Genomic DNA, 17,776 nt, shown 5'->3' on the forward strand with positions numbered 1-17,776 from the left:
TAATTGACTTGGGCCAGGATCGGAAAGTGAGACCTGTCATGCACAAGCACACAGAATCATTATATAGGTTGGAGCCATGGAAAGTGTCCATGTGGATCAAGCACTAAAGGAGTTAACAAAACAAGCCAGAAACAGAGATGTGTTAACCTTTGCAAAGAACTCGACAGCAATCCCCACACATAAATGACTAGTGAGGAATTTGTGAATTAAGTAGGACAAATAGGAGGAGCTTGGTGATTTTTATACATGCCTGATGCACTAAATGGGGAGTGTGGGTTCATGTGGCTCTCAGACATGCACAGCTGGCAGGCGGCAGTCAGGGAATTGAGGGGGAGGCAGACACCGTGTGCTTTGCCACTGAGGACCTTACCTGTGCACATGTGTGCAACTGCTGGCTGCCAGGGTGAGGAAAGAAAAAGTAGATGTCAAGTCTAGCTGGCAGCCAATGCATCTGTCTTCTGTCTTTCACTCACCCACAGTCGAGGTGGAACTTGGCTATTTTTAAATCTGATGTCTGTGTGTGTAGCCATGGGGAATGCTCTTTCCTATAAAAAAGAAAAAAAAAAAATAGAAAAAGAAAAAAATTAAGATTTTGCAGCCACCTGCATTCCATAAGCAGATGTTTCTCCCTCTATTGATGCCAAGCAGCCCAGCCCACAGTCTTCCTTTCTTCACTTGGAAGCAACTTGCAGAACAAAACCCAGTGATCATTACTGGACTTCTTAGGCCAGTTGACCAGAGAAGAAAAGCTGCCATGCTATTCTTACCTTATGTGCAGGGTAAGAATGGCCTCACAGGAGGTACCATGTGCCCAGTTAGGTGTCTTTTCCCCAGCCATGACCAGTATCAGCATTTTCTGGAATGAGCAGGAAGGTTTTCACCGGCATGTGGAGTGTTCAAGGCCATTTTATTTCTACTTGAATAGCTTAGGGCAGCTGTAGCTGGCTTTATACTGGCTTCTGTGAGTTGGATGGTCATTCCTGGTAAAGGAGGAAAATTTATTTATTCCAAGAAGTCATTCAGACCTAACAAATTGTTTTTCCTATCAAAATGTTTCCAGGGAATACAGCCAGGTGTCTGAAAAGCCGTTTGCTTCCCACAGAGGCATATACCATATCCTAGGCTCCATCCCTGTGCAGGCTTAACATCCTCCAACAGCTGCTTCTCCCTCAACTTCCAAAGCTTTGGTTCTCTGGTTCTGAGCATGTGGAAGGTGGTGTTGGGTCTTCTGTGTCTTCAAACATTTCCATTGACCACCTTCTCTATTTCACTGCGGCTATGTAGCACTGGTGTCTTGATTTTTGAGATTCTCTTTGAACTTAAACCAACTAGGTCACTAACTGCTGGATGTTCCTCTCCTATTCCCACAGTTTTGAACTCTGTCTTCTGGTCTGGGCTCTAGAGTTGGTTTTGTATTGTCTTCTTGGACATGTTTCCTCATATCTTTCTCAATATGAAATTTGTCTATTGAACACTGTTGGACTCCCTGTTTTCCCTTTTGTTTCCCCATGCTGTTATTTGTTATTGTTCATCATAAACTATGCTCAAACTACCTAGTTGGGTAGTCCCTTGTTTGAAGGGGAGAAGTCTTAATAAGAAGACTGGCTGGTGTGGACTCAGTCCAAGCGAAGAACACAGCCTCCCTGAAGGATAAAATAACCTCTGTTATCTTTTCAGGATTCCCTCATGAACTCAGACCATTTCTATTTGAATCTATGACAATGCTTGATGCTTATAGGACCTCTCCTGAAACATCCTAGGGGAGTAACTCCTTATATATATGTATACATATGAATTCAGATAGGTACATCTGTAAGGCAGCTTCTTGAGATTCTTCTCAGGTTCCAGATTTTCTGCTTGTCTTCTCAAAAAAAGTCCACTTTAGGGCTTCAATTAAAGATGAAATAAAAAAAGCAAAGCAATTGCATGTCTAAGAAATTTCATGTTATAATTCACATTCCAATTTACTTCTTCTGTGGCCTCTGTGTTCATGTCTACAGGATTAGTATGAGACATATCTGGTTAGGGAGTCTGAATTTTTTTCTGGAGTCATGATTATGTAAAATTACAGCATCCCCTTAGAAAAGTGCTTCTAGCCCTCATGGTGTTGAGATGAATTTGAAACTGTGCCTGGAGAGTGTTAGACACAGAGAAGTATGAATGTGCATGAAGAGTACTGAGGTCAAAATTCTGTGAGATATGAACTACCTTGCATCATTTTGATGGGGCACAATTTCATCATTCACAGTTACTGACAAGATTTTTAATAAGACTAGAGTTGTAGTAGGATGCTGTAAAGCACTTGAAAGTCCATATGGCTTAGCAAGTATATGAATTTCTAGAAGGTAAAGAGTGCCTGATGTTGAAGGGTGTGGGATGGAAGATGTTTCCATTTCTGCATATTGTACTTAAATGTTCAGTTCTGTGTAGCTCCATTTCAGCAGTCTTTCTTAGCCCTGCCAAGCTGTGCCCGTTGCCCCAAGAAACTCTCACTGAATGACTGGAAAGGGACTTTTTTCCAGGGTGTGTAGTGATAGGACAAGGGGGAAATGGCTTCAAAATTAAAGAGGGTAAGTTTAGATTAGCTATTGGGAAGGAATTCTTTACTCTGAGGGTGGCAAGGCACTGGCACAGGTTGCCCAGAGATGTTGTGGATGCCCCATCCCTGTAAATGTTCAGGGTCAAGTTGGATGGGGCTTTGAGCAACCCAGTCCAGGGAAGGTGTTCCTTTCCATGGTGGGGACATTGGAACTAGGAGATCTTTAAGGTCCATTTGAACCCAAACTATTCTATGATTCTATGAGCCAATTCACGCCTTTCTTCATCAAGACTCGGATGTCAGGAGCTTTTATGCAGAAGAACAGTCCCTTGCCTACCTCCATGAAGTGGTTTAGGACAGAGCAGTAACTAATGGTGCTCTGCTAAACCAAATAAGCTCACACTCTCAGGTCTGCTGATGCTGTCATTCTCTGATCCCAGTGTTTGGAGAACGTTCCCAAGGGAATTATTCCACAGATTAGTGGTAGCTATAATCTCCATAGGTCATTTACAAAGCATGACATCTCTGAGTCCTTGGCTCCAGAAAAAATGAAACATCTGAGCTGTAAACACTCTTGCTTGCTATAGTTTGCTTGTATTCTGGGTCCAGGTTTAAAGAAATAAAGTTAAACGTTAGGCTGTCTTGAAGTCCTTTTCTGGTTTTCTTAGGTAAGGTCTCTCCACTGCTCACTTTCTCCAGAGTCTCTTAGAATGAGGACTTAGTTGTGAGTTGTCACCCTCCGTGTAGTGAGCATGAACTTCCTGACAACTGCTGCTCTGCAGTATTGAGCAGAAGCTAATGCAGTTTGATTCACCACTCACTTAGGGTTGACAGATGAACTGGCCAGTCTTTTTGTGGCAGTTTAGGCTATTTTCATATCCAGCTGTCTACCTCCTCCAACCAGCCACAAATTATTGCCCCTGTGGCAGAAAGTCTCAGCAGCTCCAGTTCATCATCTGGTGTCTCAGTGCTTTTAAACTAATGCATCAAACTTTGCCATGGCAGAGCCACAGGAGGATGCACATTCCCATCTGGCAATTCTGCAAAGGGAGTAATGGGAGGAGGGTCACCGGGAAGTTCTTAAACTGCTACTGTGGGGCTCATCAAAGCTCATTTGTCGGAGTACTAGAGTGAATCAAGTTACTGGTAATTGAGATTAGTATCGCTGCTCTGTGCCTGAGCAGACTGCAGCTTGCAGGGTATGGAGGCTCCAGCCAAGTCCTGGATTCTTAGAGCCTTAGGTCCTAAAAGGAAAAGTATTTTCTTTTTTTTCCATGGATTCAAGATTTCATGACCATATCCATATTTTATATGCTATAGCTGGAAAATGAGTACACTGTTCATTCAGAGATTGTCATCTCAAGGAAAATTAAAAGATGGGTCACAGAAGGAAGCAAATTATGGACTGCAGCTAATAAATGGCCATTTACTAGGGCTGCAAAGACTCAGGAGATGGAGGGTCTTCTAAGGCTGCAGTTTCACAAGCAAAATTAACATTGCTGCATAGAGCTTGACAAGTATATTCAGGGTCTTTATGAAAATCCTTCAAGAAAAAAGAGACCTCTCTTTTTGTGAAATGGGGGAGCATGGGCAGGTAGCGGGGGAGGAGAGAAAGATTAAAGGCTACAGGTTGGGTCAGGCAAAGTTTGGTTTTATCCCTGCTCAGAAAGTTTGGAGAGGGGCTACTTTAAGGAATGTAGCCTGGGTCTGGAATCATGCCTTCCCAAAAAGCTCAGCCTGGCTTACGGTTCATTTGCAGGAAAGTAGGAGGTGGGCCTGCACCTGCTGTAAGAATAAAGCAGAGACACCAGTGTGGCAGCTGGTTCTGGTCCCTCTTACGGCTTGGGCATTTCCCTGTGACATATCCCTATAAAACCCAGAGGCATCCCAGAGCCTCAGCAGAGACTGAGACTGCCATGGTGCAGACACTGGTGCCGGGCTCCCCCTCACCAGCTGGACTGCTCTTCCAGCAGCCAGGAAAAGCAATCATTGGCAAAGGTAATGAGATGGAGTCAGGCACACTATGTAAATACTGTTTGGGCTACATTCATAATCCAACACCATGAGCCACATTTCCATGGGAGAGGCAGTCTGGTCCCCTTGGATAATTTTAATCATTTCTGACATGAAGACTTCTTCTCCTATTTCATGACTTATTTCCCCAGTATCATTTAAATGTATTAAAACACTGTTAGTGTAGAAAGTAGGCATCATGTTAGCATAATATCTAATCAGAACTAGTCTGCCTGTCCCCGCAGGGTTTATTTATTTATTTATTTAGTGTCTATTTGTGCTGTTTTCTTGTTAGATTGGAAAGCCCTTCCTTGACATACTCATTTGTTCTGCTGTGTAATAGAATAGGATCCTTCAGAGCTGCTGACATCTGCTTTATTTTTGAGATCTGCAACTCTCAGCCCACAAAGCAACAATGATAATAATAATAGCGATAATAATAATCATAGTGCTAGGAAGCCTGAGAAGTGAAGTTAAGCATGAAGAGGAGAAGACAAAAAAATGGATGAGGAAAAGAATGGGCTGGCAAAGAATGTTTCGATCACTGGGAGTGTATTTTTATCGGCCCTGATTCTTCACTGAGTCACTCATGCTTTATGATTGCACCGCCCTGTGGACTGCAATTAATTTCTTTGTGACTTGCAATATTGCAAGGGAGAGGAGATCAGGCACCATGGTGTGTGTGATCAGGACACTTGTTCATGGGCATATTCAGCTCTGCTCTCACTCGAGTACATTGCTTTGATTTCTCAGTGGCATTGCAGTATTGATTTTGAAGGGAATTAGTTTCTTCAGAGCTCCTGAAGATCTGGCCACTGTGATTTCTCAGGGACTTAGTCAGCCTCCTCCCCCACAACTTCATCCTCACATGTCATAGCTGAAATAATTGGCATTGCACTATATCAAACTGGCAGGATGCAGTCCTGAAGGCTGGGGGGAATCAAATCCAGAGCAAGCCTTGACAGAAAGCTGCATGAGGAAGAGAGTTGTTGGGCTAAGCACTGTCTGAAATAGGCCTGGTAGCCATGATGGTCCATTCTAAGTTACCTTGTATGAATCCTGCTCTGTATAGAGCTTTGTACTAAGGAGAGGAGATTGTACTGCAAAGAGGCAAATGGTAAGAAAAGGTATGAAAAGGAAGGAAAGAAGAAAGGTGTAGGAAAAGAGGAAGGAAAAATTGCTGAAAAAAAAAAGGAAAAAATGCAAAAATAAAAGATATTCTTAGCAGTAAGATCAGGTCATGTTGAGTTTTGAGCATCCTTAAGGGTGTTGAACTTATTTGAGTGTGTTAATCTAAGTGGTTGCCACACCATCCCCCAATGTAAATTATTCACACTTAGGAATTCTGCATGATTTTTGACTTCAGATGGAAACAAAACTTAGGACTTCTGGTATTGAAAAGTTAGGTTCTAAAGGCAAGTTTCAAGGCTGATCTCAATATTTGTGGCCAGTCAATAGGAAGACAAACCTATTGCTTGAAATTGGTGAATTGACCTCATCCTGAGAAGCTGAGAGTGAGTAGCTCTATTGCTCTTTAGCCCAAGGCCTTCTGTAGTAAAAACAGGGTGGATGAGCAAGTACAGAGACCTAAAGAAGTCTAAATATCTTTATTAGCAAAGGCACAAAACCATCCAGGCCCAGAAGCAAAACTCAGGCTCCAGCATTTGTTGCTCTCCACCTTTCAGAAGGACAGTTTGGGCTGAAGACTCTCACTAATAATGGTTTTACCAAGTCCCACTTCTTCCAGCCCAGAGCTTGGGTGTCCTCAGAGCCCCCAGCGCACACTATTACTAGCACAGGTGTCTTTATGTTTTACACCAGACATAGGTGTGACTTCTTGCAAATATTGGTAGGGTCACCCTTCTGCTGAGTTCCTTATGAATATGACATGCAGGCATAAGATAAAATGAAATAGAAAATGGGTTTATAAAACTAGAGATGGAAAAGATTTATGAGGTCCTGTCTGCTCCCTTTTTCTTCTGTAATATGCATATAAAGGATTGTACCACTCTTATTGTTTTGCCCAGTTTTAAATACTGTAGTCACAGGATTTCTGTGTCCCATGGAAGGCTTCTCCATCTACCAGCAGCCCTCATATGCTCAGAAGGTGCTTCAGGAGACCTTTTCCAGCTCTTTACCCTGTGTCAGACTCACAGAGGATATGCATGTTCTACAGCTTGTCTGATTTGCCACTGTTTGAGCTGCATCAACCTGTGGCATCCCTCAGACACTTAGAAGCATTTTAGTACCATTCCATTCCATTCCATTCCATTCCATTCCATTCCATTCCATTCCATTCCATTCCATTCCATTCCATTCCATGTGACAATTTTCTTTCAGGAAGCAATAGCAGAAAATGGTTTTCCCAGGAATCTAATGGATTCTTACACTTCTCATGAATGACACTGTGCCACCAAGCTGTATGGGCCAGCAGAGTCCTTCACTGGCATCAGACTGTGCTCACCACTCTTTCACACATTGTGATTCAGGCCTGTTGGAGTGGCCACAGGCTCGCTGGCAGCCTCTGTCTTTACAGGTCCAGATAACATTTTCCTTCTGCTATGTCCTATATGCCTTCTTGTTTTGCTTCTTAATGTAGTCCCACAATACTTTCCTTTCTCTTGTGAATAATCACTGTCTCTGCTCCCCACTGGTTGCTCCTAAGAGCTGCTTGTCCCATGCTCCTTCCTCAAAATAGAACTGTTCTTCCCAAATTTAGGGTTATTTCTACTGTTCTTCAGTTTCTCCTTGTAGTTTGCTCTTGTGTCTGTGTAAGTCAGGCATTTACAATTAGTTCACTAGGCAAAAAAGCCCTTTTGGAGATGTTTAAATTGTATCTGTGCTTGTACTCCTTAGTGAAGCAATGCTTTTGAGTTTGAGAGCCAGAGGATGAAGTAATAATACTTTTCTTGCCCTGTTGGTTAAATAAGACTTAGAAAAGCTCTGAATATGCCAGTGGTTCTTGGCATTGGAGAGGCTGGAGTGGGCCTCAGTCTCTTGAGGCAGGTGGGCTAAATGTGCAAACAGAAAATGAGCTGTAAGATCAGGATGCAAATTTATGGCAAAACATTGAGTTCAGCTGAAATGGAAAAAAAAAGAAAAAAGAAAAAAGAAAAAAAAGTGGAAGTTATACTACCTCCATTGAAGGGAGGAGAAGGCTTATGTCTTGGCTGGCTGCTAGAACTCTTGGAAATGAGGGCAGGTGATAACAGGCTGTAGGGAAGTACTTTCTTGTGAGAGAAATCTGCTACCTTTCCCAGTTTAACCAATGAGAAAATATTATCTAAAGAGCAATAACAGAGTGCTCTGTTTGATGAAGGCCATAATGAGTGTCATTTCAAGAAGAATCCTCACAAGCACTGTTAATTACCTATCCAAGCAAAGTGGCTCATATTTTTATATCTGAGTGAATAAAATTAATCTCAGATCTTAATATCTAAATAAAAGTGTCATTTATCTCCCACAGCAGCTAAGGCTAGAGAATTTATGGATGTACAGGAGCTCTGAAGATAAGGCCCTATTTGTTTCAGTGTGTCTTTATTTTAGGGAACTTAACTATGGTCACCCAAACCAAGATATTCTGTTCTCTGTTCCTATGGATATGATCATATAATCCAAAGCAATTTAGCCAAAACAGACAAATCAACTACTCAGAATTTCTCTCAGACACCAGACATGCCAGTTTTCTTGTACTCCTGTGTAACTGCATTATGGGATATTGATTTCCATTACCGTGTATTTCAGAAAATTCCCTGGGTAATGCTCTGGTGATTTGCTCCAAACAGGGCACCTCAGTAATCTTTTGGCAGGCAGGAGAAACTGTCAAGCAAAACCCTGTCTACCCAACAGACCAAATTCAGCCCACTGCCCAGTTCCTGTTCCTCTTGCAAAATCTCTGAGATGGAATTGAGCCAGTTTTCATATTTGTTCACAAATCAAGTGAGATTCAGGATCATTTGCTTTAAAAATGCCGTATCACATGTTGCCACCTCTCACTGTGATTTCCCAGTGAGAAAACACTACAGTAATAATGCTGCCCTCCAGCATAACAAATACCCAGTTCTGCTGGGAGATAGATGCATTGGTAATTAGCAAATGTTTGAACATACTGCACCTTGCCAGCTTATACCCAACCTGATGCTACGCTTCCTATTTATGTTTTACATCTATCCTTGCTGCTGGTGAGGAGCCCTTCCGCATCTCTTACTGTACGATTAATGTCAGTAAAGCCATGGTACTTCTCTTAAGGTACATCAGTTGACACAATATGGGAGAGGTAGTGGAAAGCTAGGAAGTTTGATATGAGCTCCTGGTGGACTCTTAACAGAACCAGATCCATCAATTCTGTCACAGGTTTTGGACTTATCCTAGAAAAAATGTCATGGGAGCTGGCCATGAGTACCAAACTTGTTTAAACACCAAACACTATTCAAACTCTTGCAGGAGAACAGGAAGACTGAAATGTAGACAGAGACACTAATATTTAGGAGGGTTATCATTCTGGTCATATAAGGTCATAGAACATTCTGCTTTTAATCGAGTAAATAGAACAAATTTTATCTGAAACTATACTTACCTTTAGACATGATACTGCTCGAACAGGCCTGGAACTCAGCTCTTTCTGCCTGTGTGATCCTGTTTCTGTTAATTTCAACAATCACACACATGATAGATGGACTCTTAGCCTTCTTGGGGCAATTTTGTCCCTCAGCTAGTGACACTAATCCAGTGTCACTGCCTTACACTCAGAGAGATGCAGTACACTCCTGGTGAATGACTAAGGTTCAGGGGAATAACTAGTGTGGTCAGGGGGATTACATTAGACCTTCTCAGACTGCTATGAGATGACTTTTGTTATGTTGCCTTTTCAGTTCCTTCATTGCAAATCAGAGCAACTTTATTGTTATAGAAATATTCCGTGTGAATTCTCACAGGGGTGGCTGAGAATAGGAGATGACTTTGTGCCTTCATCTTCCTTGAAGGCATCTAGAAAAAAAAAATACTTTCAGAGCTGTAGTTCACCATCGCCAGCATCTTCTTGGCTTTCTGATTTGCTTCCTTTCTATGCTTCCTTGCGGATAGGTAAATAAACCTTTCTTTTAAAAGGACTTATTTGGAGAAGAAACCAGGAAATCTGACATTTCTGAAAATAAGGATTTGGGCTCCAGGCCATCTTCAGGATTTGCAGAACAATTCTCTGAATTTGCTAATGCTCATGGCTATTTTTCTTCAATTAAGTTTGGACTGTTGTGTCAACTAGAGTAAAGGTCAATCTATGAAGTAACGTTAGATATCAGTGTGGTCAATATCCTGTTTTGAATGCTCTACAAAACTCCAGGAAAGAGAGATCATACATATGACTAATCTTTATGGAGCATGAATACAGATCTGGTCCTCTCTACCCACTACTTAAAGTAGATGCAGATTAACACCTTCTTGAGAGCTGGTCTATAGAAAGCCCCACTTCAGACAATCATCAGTCCCCTGCCCTTTTCCTGCCTCCTCCAACATCAGACGTGTACCATATTTAGGAAAGGATGATTGTCATTTCGCTATTTAAACTAGATATGGTTAACTTCAGGTGCTGGCAGTTACCAAATTTTCAAGTTGTCCACTGTTCCTGAGAGCAATTTGCGAGGTCACCTGAGTCCCCATGTTTTGAAAATGAGCCATTTTCCTCACCTGACAATGTCCTCAGAATGAAAGTATCATCCTCGCTGTTCTTGACAAGCATCCTGGGAAGGGATCCCTAGGGACCAACTCCCATTTGCTGAGATGTGAATTCATGTGTGTCTGTAAAAGAATAATAGAAGGGATAAAGATGAGCTATTTAGCAGGAGTCTTGGTGCTATTGACACACCTGGAGTGGGATTTTTCTCTGTTAACTTCTTATGTCCCCACTTCATCTGAGATAGTTCCTCCCAGCTCCCTTTACACTCACTGGAGAAGACACAATGGTGATGTGACATATCTTGCCTATTTTGGATGTTGGTGGTAGAGGGAGGTGAAATACTCACCAGAAGGACCTGTTTCTCCCCAGTAAGAGTAGTTCAGACTGATGACTGGAGATGCTCAGCACTGATTCTCCCCAGTAAGAGTAGTTCAGACTGATGACTGGAGATGCTCAGCGCTGATTGCATAAATCCCACCCCCAGCTTCCAAAAGAGGCCCATGCAAATCAGGTACATAGGTCTGGCTTTCTCCTGAGCTGAGATTCTGCACCTTGCACCTCCACACTGGGCGTATTCATTTTCAAATCAGTTCATACTGAAAAGGAATTTCTATTTCTTCTACAACTGACAGCAGCAGAAAAAATGGACACAGGTTAGAGAGGCTCTAACCTGTCTCATTTTGGTATCTCCCTACCAAACTGATGGTACAAACACCTTTTTTTTTTTTTTTTTTTTTTTGAGATACTGTTGGGATCTTAACTGAATCCTCTGTCCTAAAATTCCAAGAGCTCTCTGTGATTTCTTCGGTTATTTGGCATTTCCACAGGGGCCTTGGAGAAACCCCGTTTTTGTAAGTGCAGTACAGACACAGGAGTTCCTGCTGTGAAGGATTTCAGCACCTTTGCTTCTGCCAGTCACCTCCAGGCTAGTGAGAGTGTCCAGACAAGGCAGAGATCCTCAGAGGTAAGCTGCAGGTGAGGCAGCTCCTCTGGCTCCATCTCTCACATCCCCATAGGATGTCCAGAGGGTAGCTGCAATCTTCTTGGTGGCATGGAGCTGGTGCTGGAGCTCTCAAATTGTACCCACCCTGGCCTGGGGAGGGGTGAGAAGCTCTGATTTCTGTTTAGAGCCCTTCTCACATCCTTACAGTGAGACCTTGTTTGGCCTGACTGACTGCGAGGAGGGGTCAGCTGTTGCAGGGGCAGAAGTGCGCAAAGGCGCATTTACCGTACTTCCGTGGGTTTTCCCTTGGATTTGACCTGGTGTTTTTATACTTCTAATCCTTGATCTCTCTCAGCATCAATCTCCACCCTCAAAATAAGACAGACTTGCAGGCAGTGTAAATGATTGCTGCTCCACCCAAGGCAGTCCCCCAGAAATCACAGCAGCTGCGGACCCTCTTTTCACCTCTCCCTCTTTCCTTTCTTTCTCCTGATCTCTTCACTTCTTTGTCTCCCTCCTCCCCACTTTTTCTGTCTTTGTTTTTTTTACCCTGTTCCCTCATGATCTCCCTCTGCCTGTGTCTCTCAGTCCCTCTCCCCGGCTCGCTCTCTCTGGAGACAGGTCTAGTGGCCTGGTTGCCATCTGCTGCCTGGGTTGTTTTTTGTGTGAGTGCGTGCGCGTATGCGCGCGCGCGGGTGCACGTGGGGCTTTTTTTATGAGGTTGAGATCAGATGGCATCTAATCGATCGTCATGGTCTCCATGGTTACCTGGGTGACAGAATAGTTGGAAGAGACACATACTCCAGCCTGGGGCTGTCAGACCATTCCTGAGAGAAATAATAAAAAAAATTTTAAAAAGGGGAAAAAAAAAGAATAAAAGAAAGAATAAAAATCAAAGCTCTTCCATCACATTTTACGCATTTACATCTTCCTTGGATCCAGGAAAACGTAGCCTGCGCTTCTGTTTTACATCGTCACCCTTTGACTTGGCTCGAGGAGGAACAAAGCAGACTTGTTTTCCTTTCTGCATGGCACAGGCACAAAAGTAAACCACATCTTTGGGAGAAGCTTCCCTTTCCCCTTCTGCTTCTCTGAAAGGTTTGAATTTTTACCTTTTTTAATCCCCCCCAGTCACTGTTGTAACCATAATGGTTATTTTTATTCTTCTAAATTGGTTAGTCTTTTGAATTGACTAAAGGCAATTTCCCAGGTATTCTGGGAAAAGAATTACAGTTTATTAGTATGAGCAGTATCTTTTTCTCCCTGGCCTCAGTCCCTAACACTAGACCATCTTCAGCTCTTTTTGTAAGAGATCAATCTATTTATTATTTTATGTTTGGAAGCAAGTGAAGTGTGATCCTAAGGATGAATTATGGAATTAGGTGAGTTTATTGTCTTTAAAAGCAGATTGAGTTGGGCATGGCAACATCTCTGACCGTGGCAATTAGTGTGTCAGGAGCACGGGAACTAAAACCACACAGTGTACAATATGAAGCTGCATGAATCAGGGGAGGAGAAGGATACTGCTGCATTTGAAACAATCCCATTGTGGCAGACACCCCTCAATAATCCAAGGATTTCACAAAGTTTGCCTATAGTGCACCACACAGGTACACACTGTCTCATTCACTGACAGCCATATTCTGCCTGGTCCAACACAAATTTGTGCTTGATTTGACCTCAGCACGGCCCCCAAAAGGCAATCAGGTCACATCTTCTGTTGTCTGGCTGCAGCCAAGGCTTTATTGCTCATCAAAGCTCACCCATTACAGTGCTGGGGCAGCTGCTGCCTGGCCATGTTCCTGTTCATGGTAGTAGACAGGGCTTTGGAAATGGCAAATATAAACACAGGCAAAGGGAGATGATAGCAACAATGAGCATGGCTGTGATGGGCTGAGAGGATGGTGACCCATCAGAGTTCTCCAGAGATCCTGAAGTGCTCACTTAATGTTGATAACTATGAAATGCATCAGATCAGAGCACCTCTGGACAAACAAAGATTTGAGAGCTGGATATGCATGTACTTTTCCCCAGTTTTGAATTAAACTGACTTTTAGTTGAAGCCTGTGGTCTTCCTTTGCTTTTTTGCCTTCCTGGTAGAAGCACAAGGTGCCCAATTTGGGTCGCTCAGTTCAGGCTGAAGATAGGCACTGAGAGTGGTATTAAGTTGTCCAAGGGGTGTCATTGCAGGTGACATCCTATCCAGTGAGCATGCACCACCCCCAAAAGGCACAAGTCTTAAACTGTGCTTATTAGTGATCTGCCAAACTCCTTCGTTTAAAAAAAAAATCCATGATCGTGCCTATTTGAATCCTGATTCTGCTCCCTCCCAGCAGCATAACATCCCTGCTTATAACCAGCAGGGTGGGAAATCCTCTGCTCTTCAATATTCCCTAATGTTAAATAACATGGGCCTCCTAGATTTTCATGCTGTACAAACACAAACTAATTAAAGTCGTACAAATACATCTTAGGCAGAGAATGAGAATCTGCTCACTTGAGGGAAGACCGCTGGCTTCCACATCCCAGGGAAAGCTCCCTCACAGTTTACATTGTTCTTTTTGCAAGGGATAATTTATGGTAAAGCCAGTTTCCACTGAAACAGCAGACGTGCACAGAGAGGAGAAAAAAATGTAAACACAACAGCATCTTTGTGAATGCAGTAAGGTGCTGGTGCCTGCCTCTGCATGCTCCATAATATATTAATACACACTGGCTGGCCAATCCCACTGGAGCATTCAATCATGCCACATTATAATAGAATTTAATGGAGTTGACAGCTAAGACCTAGTTGCTGGAGACATGTGAAAGACCTTTGCAATGAGGATAACAATTAATAAAGGAAAGCGCCATAGATTTTTGGAGAACCTCATAAAAAAGTAAAATATCGACATTGATCACGGCTTGCAAGAATATTAGACACGTAAATCGAGCTATTGCCTTTATTTATTTATTTGCACATCTTTAATATTATAGGCACAGGTTTCCCCAAGGCCAAAATGCAATTTCTCTCTCCATTTCTCAGCAGGAGCTTTTCATCTCCCTATTCACCGGGTTTTGAATTGCACATTTAATAAGCGATAAAGAATTCCTGTCTCTTTTCCTTGGGCTTTCAGACGCAGTTTTTCCCTCCCTTCTGTCTTGTGATGGAAACAACAATCCCCTTTACCTGGCAGTAGGTTGTTTGGGGATGTGGGGGCAGTGTAAAAGGGGACCTGGAGCCCACAGGGAGTGTCTGGACTTCAGTGTCTGCTGATATGCTTTGTATGCCAGGTTGCACTGGGTATGGTAAAGAGGGCATGGGATCAACATAAAAGGAGGGAGAAAGAGTCTACAACACTGTAAACCAGCATTTCCCTGTCTGCCTCCCCAGAAATTTTTGGTAGGAGGTATAGCTTATGTCTTCACTGCCTTCATCCCTGTCTGGGGAGAGACACTCTTCACCCTTCATGGGATATTGTAGTAATTTTAAAGAATCAATCCTGTGGGTAAACTGCACCTATCTCAATCCTCTCCCTGATGGAGGTGGCAAAAATTTCATCAGACTGCAGCTGGGAGCATTGCTGGGCTCCCCAGGCTCAAATCTCTCTGGATTTCCTTGGCTGTGCTCAGTTAACACACTCCTGAATCAGGGCTGCCTCCTTGCCTCAGAGAAGTCCTGAACAGCATTTCCAAGAGTATTTAGGTGTGCATTGGTACTTGGTGGGATATTTAGAAACACACAGGCTCCTCACTGCCCAGAGGCGCTGCCCAAGCTCCTGATGCTTACAGTCCCTGCATCTGTAAATGCCCATGTAGTGCTAGAGAGCTGCCCTCAAAGAGTGACAGATTCAGCTCCTTCTGGCTTCATCTTTACACCACTACAAGCCCACTTATCTCATTTGGCTTCCTCTTAACCTCCCCTGATGCACACCAAGGACAGGATCAGCCTCAAATGAACCCAAGCTTCTGGTAATGCAAAGGCACAGCTTTGTTAAGTTAGAGTCAGTGAGATCCTTGTGGGATCCTTCCAACTCACGATTGCTTCATATGGTTCTATGATTCTACGAGTCCAGCTATGCAACCTCAGCTGCTCTGCAGCTTGGAGCATTGATCTCACATCAAAGCCTGTTGGAGGAGTCAGGAAAAAAACTGAGGGGTCAAATCCATCCCTGGTTTAGGACTCTAGAGGCTGATGGTGTTATAAAAGGGATGACTTTAGCATCACGTTTAGAAATTAAAAACAACTGAACGGGAACTTGAATAGGCATGGTGCAATTGTAAAAAAGGGACTAAATAATTAGATACTTCCATTTTACAACCAGCTGCAGTAGGTTAATTTCTTGTCAAGTAAATCAGCCTTGTTTTTCTTCTACTTACCTATGCACAGATGCACTTCCTCAGGACAGGTGACGTCTTGCTTGGAACAAAAGAGGCCATTTGTCCATATCACAGCAGCAGCGACTGCACTATGTCATCTCATGCTCTCCTCCAGTAAATTGAGTTTGTCAGTGCTCAGCCACGCAGCTGAGTGGATTGCTGCATGATGCCTCACCTCTCCTGGGAGAGAGAAGTTGGCATAAGCCATATCGTAATGGGATCCAGAAACAAAGAAGCGTGAATGAAGTGCTAATTGCATTCATAAAGACATTAACAAAGGAATTAAAATGGCAGAAGCTTCCTTTCCCCCTCAAGGTTCATATAAACAACCAAAAATATATTAATAATCACTGAGGTTTACACTACTTTGAAGGGATTATACAGAGATAGGGCATCAGGGCTTGGAAAGACAATGTCAGTAGTCTTTTTTATGGGATTCTGTATCAGAGATGAGACATTCCACTGCTTCTGTTTATCCAAATTTGTTCTTTTCTTTCTGTCTTTTCTCTACTCCTTATGCTCCCTTCAAAGAGCAGGAAGACTGCTCATTTTCCCCTGAAACTTTTAATATGTTGTAAAAATAATGACATAATATAAAAGCCTGTAAATTTTCCTAAAAGTTCCCCAAAACAAAATGATCTCAGAAGTTTGGCCAATGGCACAGTGGAGGTTTCTTGTATAAAATGGCCTGAAACATCCTGCCTGGATTTTTAATCCCATTCAATTCCATTTACCTTTCCATGGAAAAGGGGAAAAAAAGTCATGCTTTCTGCTTTTTTCTCAGTCAGTTTCTACATGATTTAATCCTTCCATTACCAAACTCTAGCACTCTGTTCTTATTTGCATGCTACTACTGAGAAAAAACATTTCTCGTTAGAATTCTCTCCAATCAATAGTGTCTTTCCCCCCCATGAGAGTAGTACTATTAGCTTTAAACATGGAAAGAGCTCATTTCACAGATGCTAAATTCTACTACTTTAAACCACTACTTTAAACTGCTTGTATCAGCAAAATGATAGCTCTTGCTTTTTCAACTACTTAGTTGTATTTATCACACCTCTCCAACTCCTGCACTCACCTCCTTTCCACCTGCTTATGTGGGTGTTGTGCTAGGGACAGGTACAGCTAAAGTCAGCTAAACAGTTTGTTCTGTTCACTAATCTTCAGTCACTCATAACTTTCTAAAATGTTTGTTCTGGAGGCTGCAGTCTGCTGGTGAATTTCTCTCGGAAAGATGAGTCCAAGCCATTCAGCAGTTCTGTAGAAGGAAACACTTCTATCACCTCAGTACTGAGGCTGAAGTGCATGAAGAGGCACCACGCATGGAGAAGAGGACCCTGAACCAACACAGTTGCCAGCCCTGTGTCTCTATGTTTGCTCCATCCCCAGCTAAGACTCAGGACATGTGAGTGGCAGGATTGGTGTTTCCAGCTCTGGAGGGCAGAAGGCAGGGAGAATTGGGAGCACATCCAGGGAGATGGGATGGGATATGCCACAAACTCCTGAAGGAATGAAGCTCAGACTTTCATGCATGTGGGAGGTGTGTGGGAGCATGAGGATGGGGTCCAGGTTGGGGATATGTACCTGCCTAATACCCCAGCCCCTTTAAAGGATCTGAACCATTCTTGTTTCAAGAGCATATCTCTTTCCATGGTGTGCACAGTTCTTTCCATGAAAGCCAGATTTGGGGTCGTTAAGACAATGGGTACTTTTGGAGCTCAAGCACAAACAATGGTGGGGTAATTGGTATTAAATCCTAATTCTGAGGTGGATTTAAAGCCTGTAGACCCTCCCACACTAACGTGATTTCTCCCATTCCTCACTTCCCCATCTTTGCTTTCCTTCTTTACTCCAGGACAAAACAAAATCCTTCAGAAATACACTCATAGCCCATCCTTTCTCCTTTGCCCCTGTCCTGTCCCTAACAAGGTCCTGCCAACACCTCCATGGAACCTCCACTTGCAGTGCTCTCCTGGCACCTACTCTCCTGCATCAAGAGCTCCTGAGGTCATGTGCTGAAAGCGTAATGGAAGGAGTGAGAAAAAGAGTTGGTGATAGGATGAAGAATGAGAAATGCTCCCTACATTAAATGCAAAAACTGAAATTAAAGCAATTTTCCATGTTACAGACAGCTACAGGAAAACTGGTTACCAGCTAGCAGCAGCAGGAATTTTCAGGAGCTGCTGGGAGTCAGGATGGGGCATTCTTCTCATGTCAGTATCCCCAGTTCAGGAAGGAAAAACATATCCCT

General features: G+C 43.0%; 1 long non-coding RNA gene across 2 annotated transcripts in view; it reads right to left on the reverse strand.

The window, feature by feature from the left end:
• Nucleotides 1–874: 874 nt before the first annotated feature.
• Nucleotides 875–17,776, reverse strand: part of LOC110480708 (uncharacterized) — a 37,746-nt gene continuing 20,844 nt past the window's right edge. Inside the window, exons 2-5 of one of the 2 annotated variants that reach the window (XR_002467145.2) lie at nucleotides 15,526–15,705; nucleotides 11,935–11,993; nucleotides 10,235–10,345; nucleotides 875–980 (exon numbers count right to left, since the gene is read on the reverse strand). This is a non-coding gene — a long non-coding RNA (uncharacterized LOC110480708). The remainder of the gene's footprint in view (nucleotides 981–10,234; nucleotides 10,346–11,934; nucleotides 11,994–15,525; nucleotides 15,706–17,776) is intronic. The other variant, XR_013339455.1, reaches the window with a different exon arrangement.

Source organism: Lonchura striata, chromosome 2, assembly GCF_046129695.1.
Source record: "Lonchura striata isolate bLonStr1 chromosome 2, bLonStr1.mat, whole genome shotgun sequence".
In the NCBI taxonomy this organism is placed as follows: Eukaryota; Metazoa; Chordata; class Aves; order Passeriformes; family Estrildidae; genus Lonchura; species Lonchura striata.